General features: G+C 43.7%; 1 pseudogene; it reads right to left on the bottom strand.

Annotated features, from left to right (window-relative positions):
- Positions 1–8,426: 8,426 nt before the first annotated feature.
- LOC738698 (mitogen-activated protein kinase 6-like) lies at positions 8,427–11,846 on the bottom strand (annotated as a pseudogene).
- Positions 11,847–15,712: the final 3,866 nt, after the last annotated feature.

Genomic DNA, 15,712 nt, shown 5'->3' with positions numbered 1-15,712 from the left:
GATGGTCTCAGGTTCACTTTGCATCATGAGCACTCAAGAGTTAAAAGGGTCTCATTTCTTGACCCCAGATCATGTCCTCAAGCCATTGTCTTTTTTTATGTTCTCTCTGGCTTGGCTTTTTTTTTTTTTTTTTGCATGTGGTTTGGTATGTACGATGAATTCACAAGCAAAATTAAATTATATCATGAAGTGATAAAATGCATACAGTGGAGTTGACTTGCCATGAGCATTTGAGATGATGCAGTTCTGTCCTGTTTAAAAATATTAAGCAGCCATAGCATGTCCTATCTGGAAAGAAGCTTGCAGAGATCCTCTGGTCTATACCTATTCCCAAGTAGGGAAACTGAGCCCAGAGAAGCCACCTGGCCTCTCAGGACTCCACAAGCAGAGTGCATTCAAGCTAGGATCAGAAACCAGGACCCCTGGCAACTTCTTCCTTACATGTGCAACCCCTTGCTCTTGAACCTGATGGTTAGAACTGGTCTCCCTGTAATACACTTCCTGTGTCTGGGAGACTCAAAGGCCTCTTTTAGCCTCTGAAAGCTAACTTTTAAAAAATTTCAGGTGCATCGGTATTTGCTCAAAAGCTCTATTGCCATTCTTCTTGACTCACATGTGTCCGGAGGTGGTTCCTTCCAGTGGGTTCTTGGTCTCGCTGACTTCAAGGATGAAGCCATGGAGGTTCACAGTGAGTGTTACAGCTCTTAAAGGTGGCACAGACCCAAAGAGTGAGCAGCAGCAAGATTTATTGTGAAGACCCAAAGAACAAAGCCTCCACAACACGGAAGGGGACCAGAGCATTGTTGCTGCTGGCTGGGGTGACCAGCTTTTATTCCCTTATGTGTCCCCGCCCACATCCTGCTGATTGGTCCATTTTACAGAGTGCTGATTGGTCCATTTTACGGAGTGCTGATTGGTGCATTTACAATCCTCTAGCTAGACAGAAAAGTTCTCTAAGTCCCCACTTGACCCAGGAAGTCCAGCTGGCTTCACCTCTCAACATTGGTGGTCAGCTTAAATTCTTCAAGACATTAAAATCTGCCCTTCTTAGGCCCTGGGCCCTGCAGTTTCCATCAGACATGACTTATTATGCTGGGTCATGATTTCCCGTTTATTTATCTGTTTCTGCTGTGCAGACTGTGAGACGCCTGAGGGCAGGGATCATGTCCCTAGCACAGAGTAGAACTCAGTAAGGTAAGAATCTACTTGCTAGGAAAAGGAGAGTCTCATGCATCCACTAATCCTGACTCAGGTGACATTCACATTTTGCATTCAGATCTCCTTAATAGTCACTGACAATGTCTGGCTGCAGGCTTAGCTCATCCCTTTGGAGAAGGATGCTGTTAGGCTGTGACCCAGAGGCTAGCTTATTAGGCCCTGCTTTTTTCCCTTGGGTCTCTTCCATGATGACTCATGCATCTTGTAATTTGATGTCAGTGTTCAGACACAGCTAAGCTATAATAATCTCAGAAATGGCAAAGAAAACATAATTCATCAAAGGAAAAGCCACCATGTATCTGCCACCATGCATAGCAGAAGTGATCAGACCTTAATGACTAAAAATAGTTTTTTTTTTGAGGCAGAGTCTTGTTCATGTAGCAAACTTACTTCATTCCTTCCATAGTCATTTCCATTAAATTCCACACATTTATCAAGCACTTAATATGGGCAATCGAATGTATGTTTTGTTTGAGGGGAGCCACATCCTATTTAGGAGGGAGCAGCTGAGGGTGTTGGGCTGGGGATCAGGAGGACTGGCCGCCAACCCTGACTCTGCTATTCCCAGTCCAGTCCCCTCTCCATGTACCACAGCTCCATTCAAGTCGTATGAATGCTCCCAAAGAGCTTTGCACCCAAGAGCTGAACCTGAAAGCTATTTCTTTTTTCTAGAGGTTTGTCGGTGAAATAATTTAGACTTGGAGACTGAGATCTTTCTTCTATTTCTGGCAGGTCCCAATTTGAGATTTCCTTAGATTGATTTAGTTTTCTTATTAGCAATTCATTATTGCATGTTAATAATAGCTAGACTTACCAACTAAATACTTATAAAAGTATTTTGCTCCAAGTCAGTGACTCCAGTGAATCAATTAGAGCAGTCTTGGATGCCGGGATCTTAGAAATCGAACCTGTGGGTGTACCCAGAGGAGGTCTCCCAGACCAATGTGGAGTCCAGCCCCTCAAGATTGTCCCATTAGGAGGCTGACGGCTGATGCTTAGCCCTGTCAAGACCCCTTGACAAGACTCTGGCGAGAACTCTGGGGAAAGAGGAGATACTGTGTCTTTGGGCTCTTCTCCACTGGAAGCTGCAGGAGAGCACATAAGGACAGGAGCTCCTCCCCAGCTAGAGGTGAGCTATGTTCTCAGAGCTGCCCATCCAGAAGTTCCTCTAGGGTGGTGGAGACAAGGTACAGTGGATCCAGTACCTTTGGGTGTGGTTTCCACGTGGTACCAGTTTCCCTTCCCTCTGATCCCCATCTCCTTCCCTAGCCAGAATCCCTAGGGGCTGGTTCCCCAGGGCTGTAAGCTCAGATCTGCATCCCTTGGCATAGCACAGAGTAGGTGCTAGATATCTGAGAGGAGGGGAGAGAAAGAAGGAGAGACAGAGAAAGGAGAGAGAGAGAGAGAAAGAAAGAAGGAGAGAGAGGAGAGAGAGAAAAAAAAGAAGGGAGAAGGAGAGAAGGGTTGAAATGGACTGAACGAGACCCTGAAATGCTAGAAGCTGAAGACTTGGCCTTCCTCAGCATACTCCTTTCTTATCCTAACACTTGACAAAAAGTCATTATCAGTCTGAAAATAATGATAGATTCATACAGAATTTATGTCAGGGGCCAATAAGACAGATAACTGCAGGAGCCGGGGGGTTACACAACCTGGAGAGAGGAAAGTAGTAGGGAATGGTGAGGTCTGTGACCAAGTAGTTGACATGCCCAATCTAAAGGCAATGGATTTAAATTTCTAAAACATTTCTATTAACTGGATAAGATGCCTTTGATCCAGCTCAAAGGATCTTGGTTTAGGTTTTCTAGTAAAATAGGTGTTTTGAGTACAGTTCAACAAACCAGGCAATTAAGTATGAAGAACAAAAAACGGTAAGGAAGCAAGTGTGGCAGACAGGCAAGTGGGAGCTCTGCCAAGGGTGGTGTGGCTTTGGCCTGGTGGGGGACAGGGCTCATTTAGGAGACCACCAGAAGATTCAGGTGCCATCTGTAAGTTCCCAAAACGGCTCACAGGGGCATCTCTCCAGGAACATGGCCCTAGGAGCAAGACAATAATAATGATAATGCTAATGCCACAGTTGCAGCTGATGTTCACAGGGCAGTTGCTACGTGCTGGGCATTGTGTTTGGCACCATCTTTAAAGTTTTTTAATTTTAAAAATAGACTTTGTTTTGTAGAGGAGTTTTCTATGCACTGCAGAATTGAGCAGGAAGTGCAGTGAGTTCCCATATATCCACCCCCCAGCCTCCCCAACTGTTAACATTAGCACCAGAGTGGCGCATTTGTTACAGTGGGTGAACCTGCATTGACATGTCATCAGAGGCCACCATTTACATTGGGGTTCATCTTGATGTTGTACATTCTATGAGTTTAGACAAACGTCAAATGACATATATCTACTGTTAAAATAGTTTTAACTGTCCTAAAAGTCTTTTAGCACTGTCTTTTTTTTTTTTTTTTTTTTTGAGACGGAGTCTCGCTCTGTCGACAGGCTGGAGTGCAGTGGTGCAATCTCGGCTCGCTGCAACCTCCGCCTCCTGGGTTCAAGCGATTCTCCTGCCTCAGCCTGCCGAGTAGCTGGGATTACAGGCGCCTGCCACCACGCCTAGCTAATTTTTGTATTTTTAGTGGAGATGGGGTTTCACCATGTTGGCCAGGCTAATCTCAAACTCTTGACCTCAGGTGATCCACCCGCCTCGGCCTCCGAAACTGCTGGGATTACAGGCGTGAGCCACTGTGCCCGGCCTAAAAATAGTTCTTTAGAAGACTTTTGCACACCTTTATATCACTCCCCATGCACACCAAATACTTCATATAAGGTTGTTTCACCCCACAATTTACACGCTTGAGATCCAGGGTGACTCAGTGATGGATCTGGAGTTTAGTGTTAAGTCCTCCATCACTTCCTGTGTCATGGCTTTTCTCCTATGATACTGCCATACCAAATGGAAAAACCATTTGGCAGTATCTACCATACCCCGAGACTCAGCAATTCTACTTTTGGAAATGTATCTAATAGAAATGAGGGCTTAGGTCCACCAAAAGACACGTACTAGAATATTCATAGACCATTATTTATAGTAGAAAAAATTTCTAAAGTCCAACAGCAGTAGAATGGGTGAATGAATTGCTGTATATTCATACAATGGAATACTGTACAGCAATGAAAATGACCAAGACATCCAATAAGGATGAATCTTACAAGCATAATGTTGATTGAAAGAAATCAGATACAAGAGATTTATACTGCACTATTCCATTTATATAAAGTTCAAAACCAGCCCAAGTTAACCTATGGTGATAGAGATCAGAATGATGGCTGCCTCTGGGAAGCACTGATTGGGAGGCAGTACCTGGGAGCCTTCTGGGGATGCTGGAAACTATCTTTGTGCTTATCTGGATCGCAGTTACATGGGTGTATACCATGTAAAAATTAAGCCGTACACATAAGATTGATGTACTTAACTGTATGTAATGGCAAAAACAGCAATTACTTTTTCACCAACCTAACATATAAGTTACAGCTCAAGAAAAAAGTTTTTAAAAAGGAGGATGTTAAAATTGTGTCTTTCTGTGTATATATGTGTAGGTGAGTTTATATTGTATACACAAGTTTGAATTTTTTTCTATCCCTTACTGGCATTAGACCCTGGGCTGGTCTAATCTCTCCGTGTTTTAGTTTCCTCACAAAGGGGATAATAATAACAATATTTTCCTCATAGACTTGTGAAAATTAAATAAGTTAAATTCAAAATTTTAAAGCACTTAATACCTGGCACACAGTAAGTGCTTTATAAGTATTGACTATAATAGCATTCTATCAGAAGCATTTTTCAATGTAACACTCTTCATGAACACATTTCTTAAAGATTAGAAAATAAGCCATCATATAGCTGTATATTAATTTATTTAGCCATTTCCCTACAATTAGACTTTTAGGTTGTTTCTAACTTAGGGCTATTCTAAACAATGCTGCAAGAAACATCTCCATGTGTGTAACTTTGCTATTTTTAAACTTGCTTATTTGGGATAGATTTCCCAACAGAGCATTCCACAGTGGACATTTTGAGGTTTCTGATATGTATTTACAATTGGCTGTATGGATACTCCTATAATCTGGATGCCCTGAGATGCCTCAGAGTCCTTTACCAAGTCACCCAGTAATTAACCCCCTCAGAGCCCGTAGCTCTGGGCAGAGGAGGAGGAAAGAGATGCTGGCAGAGATGTATAGGGAAGTGGAAGGCTTGGCAAAGGAGAGTACTGCCATATCAGTCTTGGTTGAGCCACCATGGTTAAATACCATCTTGTCACTTTTCATATTTTGTGCTCTGTAGCATAAGATCATTTATTTGGCTTTTATAACATTCTACTCCCCTGACTGTAAAGTGCTACACATTAGTTAATTTTTTTTAATGAATTAATTCTGAAGTCTAGAGACATTTGAGATTCTGTGGCTCCCTGAGATGCTGTAAATCCAGAGCTGGGAATTGTGCCTGCAGTGGCAGAAGCTGCCAGGTCACCAGATGGCAACAGAGTGGAGGTCCGGGCGCTGCCTTTGGTCCTGAAAGTTCAGCTGCTTTCTGGCTGCCCACTGTTCCACACTTGGTGGGACAAGTGCATTAACTTTTCTTGCGTGATGCAGCCAGATCTCATTTCCTTTAGTAATTATGCTAAAATCTCTAGCTTTAGAAATTAAGACAACAATTAGCCAACCTCCGAGAGATTTATTTCTTTGGCCCTGATATGACCATGGAAGGATGAGAGGCCAAAGAGAAGAATGGAGCCAGACATAAATGATTAACAATAATAAAAACGTTAAAAATGTGTTATTTTAAAATGTAGATATTAATGCAATGCAAACTTCTAAAAAGAAATGCCTGTTTGTGAACCACACACAAGCAAGGCCTTCCCATTTCATATTTCTGTGGTCTTCCATAAAAGTCATAGTAGGAAACACTCCCTAGTGGCACTTGGAAGAGAAATAACTGCCTCTGAGGAAGTGGCAAAAGGAAAAATGTTTCCAAATATTGGAACTCTTGAACATAGTCAAGATGGAGTTGTTTTTTTATTTTTTTTAAAGATGAGCTATTGCTATGTTGTCCATGCTGAGCACGAACCCCTGGGCTGAAGAGATTCTTCTGCTTCAGCCTCCCAAATAGCTGGGAATACAGGTACATCACCACACCCGGACAAGATGGAGGTTTTTTTTTTTTTTAATTGTTTTTCTTTTTCAACTTTTATTTTAGATTCAGAGGGTACATGTGCATGTTTGTTATGTGGGTATATTTTGTGATGCTGAGGTTTGGGATACAAATGGTCCCATCATCCAGGTACTGACCATGGTACCTTGATACTGACCAGGTACTGACAATGTTAGTTTTTCAACCTTGGCCCTCCCCCAGTAGTCCCCAGTGTCTATTGTTGCTGTCTTTATGTCCATGTGTACCTGATGTTTAGCTCCCACTTATAAGTGAGTAAATGCGGTATCTGGTTTTTCTATTCCCGCTTTAATTCACTTAGGATAATGGCCTCCATCTGCAACCATGTTGCAGCAAAGGACATGATATTATTCTTTTTTTCTTTTTTGGCTGTGTAAGATTTTGTGGTGTACACATACATACCACATTTTCTTTATCAAATCCACTGTTGATGGGCACCCAGGTTCATTCCATGAGTTTGCTATTGTGAATAGTGTGCTGTAATGAACCTGCAAGTGCATGTGTCTTTTGGTAGGACAATTTGTTTTCTTTTGGACATATACCCACTTTTCTTTATCAAATCCACTGTTGATGGGCACCCAGGTTCATTCCATGAGTTTGCTATTGTGAATAGTGTGCTGTAATGAACCTGCAAGTGCATGTGTCTTTTGGTAGGACAATTTGTTTTCTTTTGGACATATACCCACTAATGGGATTGCTGGGCTGAATGGCAGTTCTAAGTTCTTTGAGAAATCCCAAACTGCTTTTCACAGTGGCAGAACTAATTTACATCACCACAAGTGGTGTGTAAGCGTTCCCTTCTCTCTGCAGTCTTGCCAACATCTATTGTTTTTTGACTTTTTAATAATGGCCATTCTGACTGTGTGAGATGGTATCTCACTGTGGTTTTGATTTTCATTTCTCTGATGATTAGTGATGATGAGCAATTTTTCATGTTTTTTGGCCACTTATATGTCTTTTTTTGACAAGTACCTGTTCTTGTCTTTTGCCCCATTTTAATGGGGTTATTTGTTTTCTGCTTGTTCAATTGTTTAAGTAAAGATGGAGTTTTTATTTAACATATTTAAAGATGAACTCACTGAAAATTAAGCCACGAAGTTGGTCCTTTTTATGCATCCTTTTTGTTGACAGCCTTACCTAGGGCATAATTTTCTCTAAAGGGCTGAAACATTCTTGATATTACAGAGAACAGTGCCTCTCAAATTTAATGTGCATGTCACTTGGGAATATTGTTTAAATATGGATTCTGATTCAGTAGGTCTAGGGTGGGGCTAGGATTCTGCATTGCTAACAAACTCCTAGATGATGCTGATGCTTCTGGTTTGTGGATCAAAGTCTGAATAGCAAAGACATAGACAACGATGAAGTCCAGTTTCTAGAAGACATTGAACACTCTGCTACTGAGTCTCTGAGCTCAAAACTTAAGGCCTGTTTCCTGGAGCTTCCTGAGTGGTCAACAGAGACCCTCTTTCTAGCTGTGATTCATGGTGTGAATAAGGACAGACAAATGTCTCCTTTCCCCTCCCAGGTCAACCACTGAGAACATGTTGCAAACTCTCTTGGTGGAGTTTAAATAATGAAGTGATGTCTTGATCTGCCGATGTTTCAATAGCTCAGTACTTCCTTATGAAATCAATCGAACCCAACCAACAATGACATTGATTATTCCCTAAGGCCGTCATCTCTAGCCCACACACTTCATATAATATAGGAGGCTCTCCCAATCTTATTAACTAACCTCAGCCCATACTTCCTCCCTGCTTCCATTGGAAGTTAATTATCCTGCTGGTATTTCTAAGGCACTGTGTTTATCATTGCCTAAATATTTTTCAGAAAAGAAGAGGATTAATAAATGTCAGAGCCAGCTTTCTTAATTTTTATTATAATGCAAAAGGAAAGAAAACCAAGTGGCACCTGCATTCATATTTGTAGATTCACTGGAATTTGGGGTTCAAGAATGAAGCTAAATCTGGCAGACCAGGACTGAGTGACCTGCTCAATATTGTAATTACCTGCAAGTTTATCATATGATGGAAAAATGCTCCTGAGATAATCTTTTTTGTTTTTTTTCATTTAACCTAATTTTATTCATGCTTGCCTTGGGATGGGGAATAGATCATTCAGTAAAAACATACAGTAAAAACAAAATGTCTTATCATGTACAACTTTTAAACTACAATAATGATGTACCTTAATTACTTCCATGTACACAAGTCTAACTTTTTTTTAAATAAACACAATTAAACTTCTCAGAGCATTTTATAATAAAGTAATTCCTAATTAATTTTTCTTTGTAGATAGATCAAGCACCTCCAAAATACAAATTCCTATACACAGTGAGCATGTTACTTAAAATGAACACTGAAGTAAATTAAGTATGTGGACAGGCTTAGGATAAGCTGACATTATAGATTCAGCTAGGAAAGCAACAAACCACAGTGCCAAATGGAAAAAGTGTATTTACAAATACATTTTAAAAACTAAGTTAATTTTAATAATTAAATACAGAAAATATACTAAAATAAATAAGATGTGATGTATTAACACTTCACTATAAAGAATGCATACCAGAACATTTATAAACAGTGAATGAGTCTTATTAAGAATAGTTTACTACAATAAACGCTGGCTAAATAGAAGTGCATATTGTGAAGCACTATGGTGGTATATGTTTTGCCACGTACTCTTGTTACCTTGAGGTAGATAACACATGTGTACCAAATTCAGCATTCATTTTCAGTTGCTGCTGGTATCATGTGTTTTGAGAAATGTGTACAGTATGAAAAACTTGAAAATACTCATGAATGAAAAATGTCTTAGAAAAAATAGCTATTTTCATGCAATTATGTACAGTCTCACTGTGTAAATTTCAAGGCAAGGTTTGTTTCCTGTAAAACAGATCATTGTTCTATGAGAGAATGTTCTTTACCTGTCTTAGTGCATTTCTTTTCTCCTGCATTGCATTATTTTGCTCTAGTCTTTATTTTTGTGAGCAAATGACATGCCAGTTAAAATAAAAACTATCTCACATGTAGAAAAAGAAAGTCCGGATTTTAAAAGCCAAGAACTAATAAAATCCTTACTAAATGACACCATCTGATTCAAGTAAAAAATGACTTAAACACTAGTAATAAAAAAAGACAAAACACATTTCATGAAGAATACAAAGATAAATGTCTGCTGAGTGTTTTAGTTCAGAAGTTTCAGACTGCTACTGTATGTTTGATGAGGAATTTGAGAGGAAGATTTCATAGCAGAAGGTGTTAATGTGGCCTGTGTTGACTTAAGTGGTGACCCAACTGGACTGTGAAACTGCGGGATGCCTATGGACTCCCGCAGCTGCTTTTTGTCAGGCCTCGGAGCCCAAGCTAAGCCATCATATCTTCTGTGATCAGCACGTATACATCCAGATGGCCTGAAGTAACTGAAGAATCACAAAAGAAGTGAAAATGGCCTGTTCCTGCCTTAACTGATGACATTACCTTGTGAAATTCCTTCTCCTAGCTCATCCTGGCTCAAAAGCTCCCACACTGAGCACCTTGTGACCCCCACCCCTGCCAGCCAGAGAACAACCCCCTTTGACTGTAATTTTCCTTTACCTACCCAAAACCTATAAAACAGACCCACCCCATCTCCCTTCACTGACTCTCTTTTCGGACTCAGCCCGCCTGTGCCCAGGTGAAATAAACAGCCTTGTTGCTCACACAAAGCCTGTTTGGTGGTCTCTTCACATGGACGCGACTGAAACTTGTTAAAGAGGAACTCCCCACTGTTGTTCAGAAACCTTTCCTCATTTCCTCTCTCCCCAAGCTCTTCTTCCTCTACTGGCTCAGTTTCTAGCATTTCAGTATCTTCTTTCCTGCTAAAGAACTTGTCCAAGTAACGAGTGTAAGTGTTTTCTTTCTCAACTTGTTCATCCTTCCTTACGTCACAAAACTGATTGATGAGAAAACAGTCCTCCCCACCACTCACACACTGGCTGTCCCAAGAAGATTGGTACAAGGTTTCTAACTGAGCCAGATTTGCCATTCCTTTTTCCTGTTTTTCTTAGCTTACTGACTTTGATATCAAACTTTTCAATTCTAGTTGGGACACTGAGCTATTCAAGTCATTTAATTTATCAACAACATCAGTAGGCTCATGTTGGGAACTAAGTTGAATAGTTCCTGCAATAAAGGAATCAAAATCAAATCCATGATTCTTTTCCCTTTCTTTTCCAGCCAGTTGCTGTGATGCTTCCTTTAGTGCTATCTGGCTTTAACCAATCCATTCCTTTCACATTTTGATTTGCCTTATCAGATTTTTCTTTGCTTGTTCTTTCCAATTGGAAAGATCTATAATAAGCTTGGGTTCATAGTAATGGTTCACTCTCTCTCCAAACTAAGTTATCTAAATATGATGATGACCTCGTTTTGCAGTTACAAGTATGGCTACACTCCAGATCGCAATATTTGTTTTCATGATGATCTGGGTACTGCCAGCAAGGCTCAGTAGAGTAATTGGTATCAAAAGCAGGATCCTCCAGATACTTTTCCCGATCTCCATCCAAATATTTTCAGGGGTCAACCTGTACTTCCTCTTCATCAGTGGCATCAGACAGAGCTCTTGGATCAAGCTGAACTTCATCAATATCAAAGTTGTTATGTATAGGCCAATCATTGCCAATTATATTGCCTTTTCCTTTTGAATTGTTGAACTTGTGTAAACAAGGAAGAAAACTGGCATCCAAAGGAAAGATCTTTCAAAAAGAGAGAGAAAAAAAATAATTATGCTTCCACAGCAAGATGGTTTCTTGATGTTCATTGCATACGCCAAACAGGCCTGTTGAGTTTCCCTTAGATTTAAAGCTCAAAAAGCTCTACTCATATTGAGAATTAAAAAGATTGCAGTACTCATAGTTCAAGAAAGGGGCAGCAACTCTGCAGACATTTAAAGAAAACACTCAAGAAACTCAAACGGAATGAAATGATATACTATGCACTCAGATTACTGTGCTAAATGATTTAACATTTAACAAAAATGTGAATAAATATGCACACAACAGGCTTCTATGAACATTCTCCTCACAGTGCATATACATTCAGTGTTGGACTGGTCCTAAGCAGCATCATTCTAAGGTGCTGTTAAGCACTATTTCCGTTTTGCTTCTTTTCTTCCTTTGTTGCTATATATTTCAACAGGAAGCCCTGGTGGCTGTTGGTTAACAGAAGGTGTCTTTTGTTAGTGATCAGGTGGCTCCAGCTCACCACAATCACAATCAAAGCTACCGTCCATCTTACTCTGATACAATGGGACTTCTCCAACTCATGGAGAGAGTGCAGGGCCTGCAGACAGCCCCCAGCTCAGGTCTCCGGCTGTGCTGGCCGCAGTGGCGTCTCTGAGGCTCTCGCTTTGCCGCGGTAGCTGCCATGTAACCATGACCCATGAGAGAGCGCTTCTGAGATAATCTTAAGTGAAAAGGGACTCTGCAAATTGTGAAGACAGTATAACCACAACTTTGGTAAAAGTTTGAATACCATGTAAGGGAAGAAATATTGGAAGGAAGACACTAAATGATAAACTCAACTAAGGTGGTTGAGTTTAAACAGGAAAATATGAATATTCTTTCCTTTTACAATTTTTTTGTGCTTTTTAGTGTTTTTATAATGAGCATGTATTGACATTGCAATTGAAAAGAAAATCTGGACTCTAAAAAACACTCAATTAATGGGCCAGGTGCAGTGGCTCACACCTGTAATCCCAGCACTTTGGGAGGTGGATCGCTTGAGCTCAGGAGTTTGAGACCAGCCTGGGCAACATGGTGAAACCCTGTCTCTACAAAGCACATAGAAATTAGCCAGGCATGGTGGCATGTGCCTGTCCTACCAGTTACTTGGGAGGCTGAGGTGAGAGCATCACTTTAGCCCAGGAGGTGGAAGTTGCAGTGAGCCGTGATCATGCCACTGCACTCCAGCCTGGGTGACAGAGCGAGACCCTGTCTCAACAACAACAAAAAAGACAACAAAAAGACACTCGGTTAAGAGACCTTACCTTCTGTCTGATTTGTTAACCATGTCAGTGTTCTTTCTTTTGTTTTATTCTTTGGTCTCTCTGTCTTCTCTGCCTATTCAGAGCTGAGGGTGCTCCCTGCACCTGCCAGAAGTCATCTGTACTCTGAAACTACTGTGAAGGCAGGGACTGCTTATGTCTCTCTACAGCAAGATCAGGTTAGTTCTCCGAGGGTAGTGAGGAAACAATTCTCTTGGCCTCAAATAAATATTAAGGCCCAACTCTGCATAAGGTGAGGCCTCCTAAGAGGTGGTAACTGTGCCCCACAGAGGCAGGGGGCCTGGAGCACACCTTCAGGGGCCATAAGACATCCTTGACTCTTCTTCCCTTACTACCCAAAGCCAAGCTGTCCCAGCCCCACTGACCCTGCCTCTGTAATGCTCTGCACGGGTCCCTCCTCCCCAGGCCTCACTGGTGAAACCTCCATTCACTGGGGTGCTTATGGGAGCTCACCAGTTCTCCACCAGCCTCCAGAATGACTTTTCTTTTCCTTCTTCCTTCCTCCCTTCATTTTCTTTTTTTTTTCTTTTCTCCTTTTTCTCTTTTTCCTCCCTCCTTCCTCTCTTTTTCTTCCCTTCCTCCCTCCCTCTCTCCCCTTCTCCCTTTCTTTCTCCCTTTTTCTCTCTTTCTTTCTTTCTTTCCTAGGCCGCAATGCAGTGGCGAGATCTCGGCTCACTGCAACCTCCGCTTAGCGGATTCAAACAATTCTCCTGCCAGCCTCCAGAGTAGCTGGGATTACAGGCGCTCGCCACCATGCCTGGCTATTTTTTTTTTTTTTTTTTTGAGGCGGTGTCTCACTCTGTCGTCCAGGCTGGAGTGCAGTGGCATGATCTCAGCTCATTGCAACCTCCGCCTTCCAGGTTCAAGCAATTCTCCTGCCTCAGCCTCCTGAGTAGCTGGGATTACGGGGGCGCGCCACCACGACCGGCTAATTTTTTTATTTTAGTAGAGACAGGGTTTCACCATATTGGCCAGGCTAGTTTCAAATTCTTGACCTCAAGTCATCCGCCCCCCTCAGCCTCTCAGCATGCTGGGATTACAGGTGTGACCACTGCGCCTGGTCAGAATGACTTTTCTACAAAATCTGACTGCGTCTCCTGCTGAAACCCTGAAGAGGCCCTCCAGCGGTTTGAGGACTGAAACGTCAGGTAGAACGTTTGAGACCCTTGGCTGGGCCTGGCTATCTCCAAGCCCTGCCCTGGAGCACCTGATGCCGGCCACAGAGAACCCCCTTCCCTCCACCCAGTATCGCCAGACACCCCAGACCCTTGCTCGCCCTCCAGGCCTTGGTCCACAACACTCCCCTCACTCCATTATCCTTTCCCTCTCGCCCAGGAAGGCCTCCCTGATGCATCTGCCTCAGAAGCGCACGCGCAGGGGTCTCCCTGCTTCAGGGGCCGCTGGCATCTTTCCGGGCCTTCCCGGGAGAGATTCCTGCGGTGGGCGCGGGCCTGGCTCACAGGCTCAGCGTCAAGAATCGTCCTCGTCCGCCGCACCTCGCACCTTCCCCAGCGGGGCGCGGCCGCGGCAGGAGGTTGAGGAGCGGAGCCCAGGACTGCCGCGCGGATCCGGCCTCCTGGAGGAGCGCGGACCGGGAGGCCCCGCGCGTCGGATCTCCGGCCAAGGTGGCCGCCCCTAGCCGGCGGGCAGCCCAGGCCCCTCCACACCCGCCCTCCCAGCCCCTCCCCGCCGCCCCAGGACACTACCCCGCCTCCCCTCGCGCGGCTTCTGTCTGCGCTCGGACAGACACCGCCGGGAAAACTTGTTCAGCGCCCAGGAATCCCCGCCCAGCCGAGGGCCTCCCAGCGCAGGGTTTCAGAGACCGATGTCGGCTGCTCCCAGCTCCCAGTTCAGCGCGCAGGCGGCGGCGTGAGCTCGCCCTGGGTCGAGAGGTGGTGACCCGGGGTGCCTGGCCACGCGGAGTCGAAACCCGGAGTGGCGACGAAGGAGACGCAGACAGAGGTGTCCTGAGAGCCGGGCTAGGCAGGCGCGGGCTCCCCGCCCCTTGGGGACTCCGCAGGAGGGCACAACCCGGCCAGGCCTGCTCAGAGAGGGGCTTCCCGCCGGGGCCCTGAGGGCTGGGGCGAGGGCCGGAGCGTGCAGCCGCCTGTGAGGGGACAGGCAGGGATGCGTGGCCCTCAGCCCGAGGGCAAGCGATGGCCTGGATGCTGTTTCCTGAAGTCCAAAATCTTGGCTGTGCTCTCCTTGGGGGTTCGCTCCGAGAGGTGGGAGGCCTCAGTTGCTGCAGGGGAGGCGGCAGCAGAGGTTTAAGGGGCTGAATTTGCCTCTGAATCCTGCCGCCTCCAAACGGAAACTCGAGTCCCTGCTGTCTCCATGTCCTGTCCCACCTGGACTGGGGCTGGTGGAAAGGCCGGCTGCAATGGAGCTGGAGGACAGGAGCAGATGGTTGCCCTAGGGGCTCCATCTTTCAGGGAGGAAAACCACGGGTATTCTGGAGGTTGCGGCCCAAAGGCCAAGGCTGGGAGCAGAAGAGGCCTGTGGGAGGCAGTGGTGGAAGCGCAGAGCTTGTCAGAGGGCAGCCTTGTGGAGAAGCTGACCAGCCGGGCCTAGGATCAACACCTGCTGTATCACAGGCTTATCAGAGGAGGCGCCTTCTGCACTTCGGGGCACCCACAGAAGATTTTTAGTATGATGCAGGTCTTGGATCAACTTGATATTCTTAAGGTGGTAAAATTCCCCTTTCAAAGGTTTCTTTGTCAGATAATGAAATGTTCTAAAATTGCACAGTCGGTTGCACAACTCTATGGATATGCTTAAAAAAGAATTGAATGATATATTATATACGGGTGAATTGTATGGTATGTGAATTATATCTCCATAAAGCTGAACCCAGTAACAGACCCGCACAAATGTGCTCAACTGATTTTTGACAAAAGTGCAAAAGCAATTCAATAGGGGAAGAACAGCCTTTCAACAAATGGTACTGGGGCAATGGACCGTCCATAGGTTAAAAAAAAGAATTTCAGCCTAAATCTCACATTTTATACAAAAATTAAAGGATAATGAACCAAAATGCAAAATGTAAAACAATAAAACTTCTAGAAAAATAGGAGAAAATCTTCAGGATCTAGGATGAGGTGAAAAAAAATCTCAGACTAAATATCAAAAACATGAGCCATAAAATGAAAAAATGATATACTGGATTTCATCAGAATTACAAATTTTTGCTCAATGCACAACCCTACTAAGAGGATGAACAGACAAGCT

Source organism: Pan troglodytes, chromosome 8 (assembly GCF_028858775.2).
Source record: "Pan troglodytes isolate AG18354 chromosome 8, NHGRI_mPanTro3-v2.0_pri, whole genome shotgun sequence".
Classification (NCBI taxonomy): domain Eukaryota; kingdom Metazoa; phylum Chordata; class Mammalia; order Primates; family Hominidae; genus Pan; species Pan troglodytes.
The sequence above is the reverse complement of the archived record's forward strand: the minus strand, read 5'-3'. Positions and strand labels throughout refer to the sequence as shown.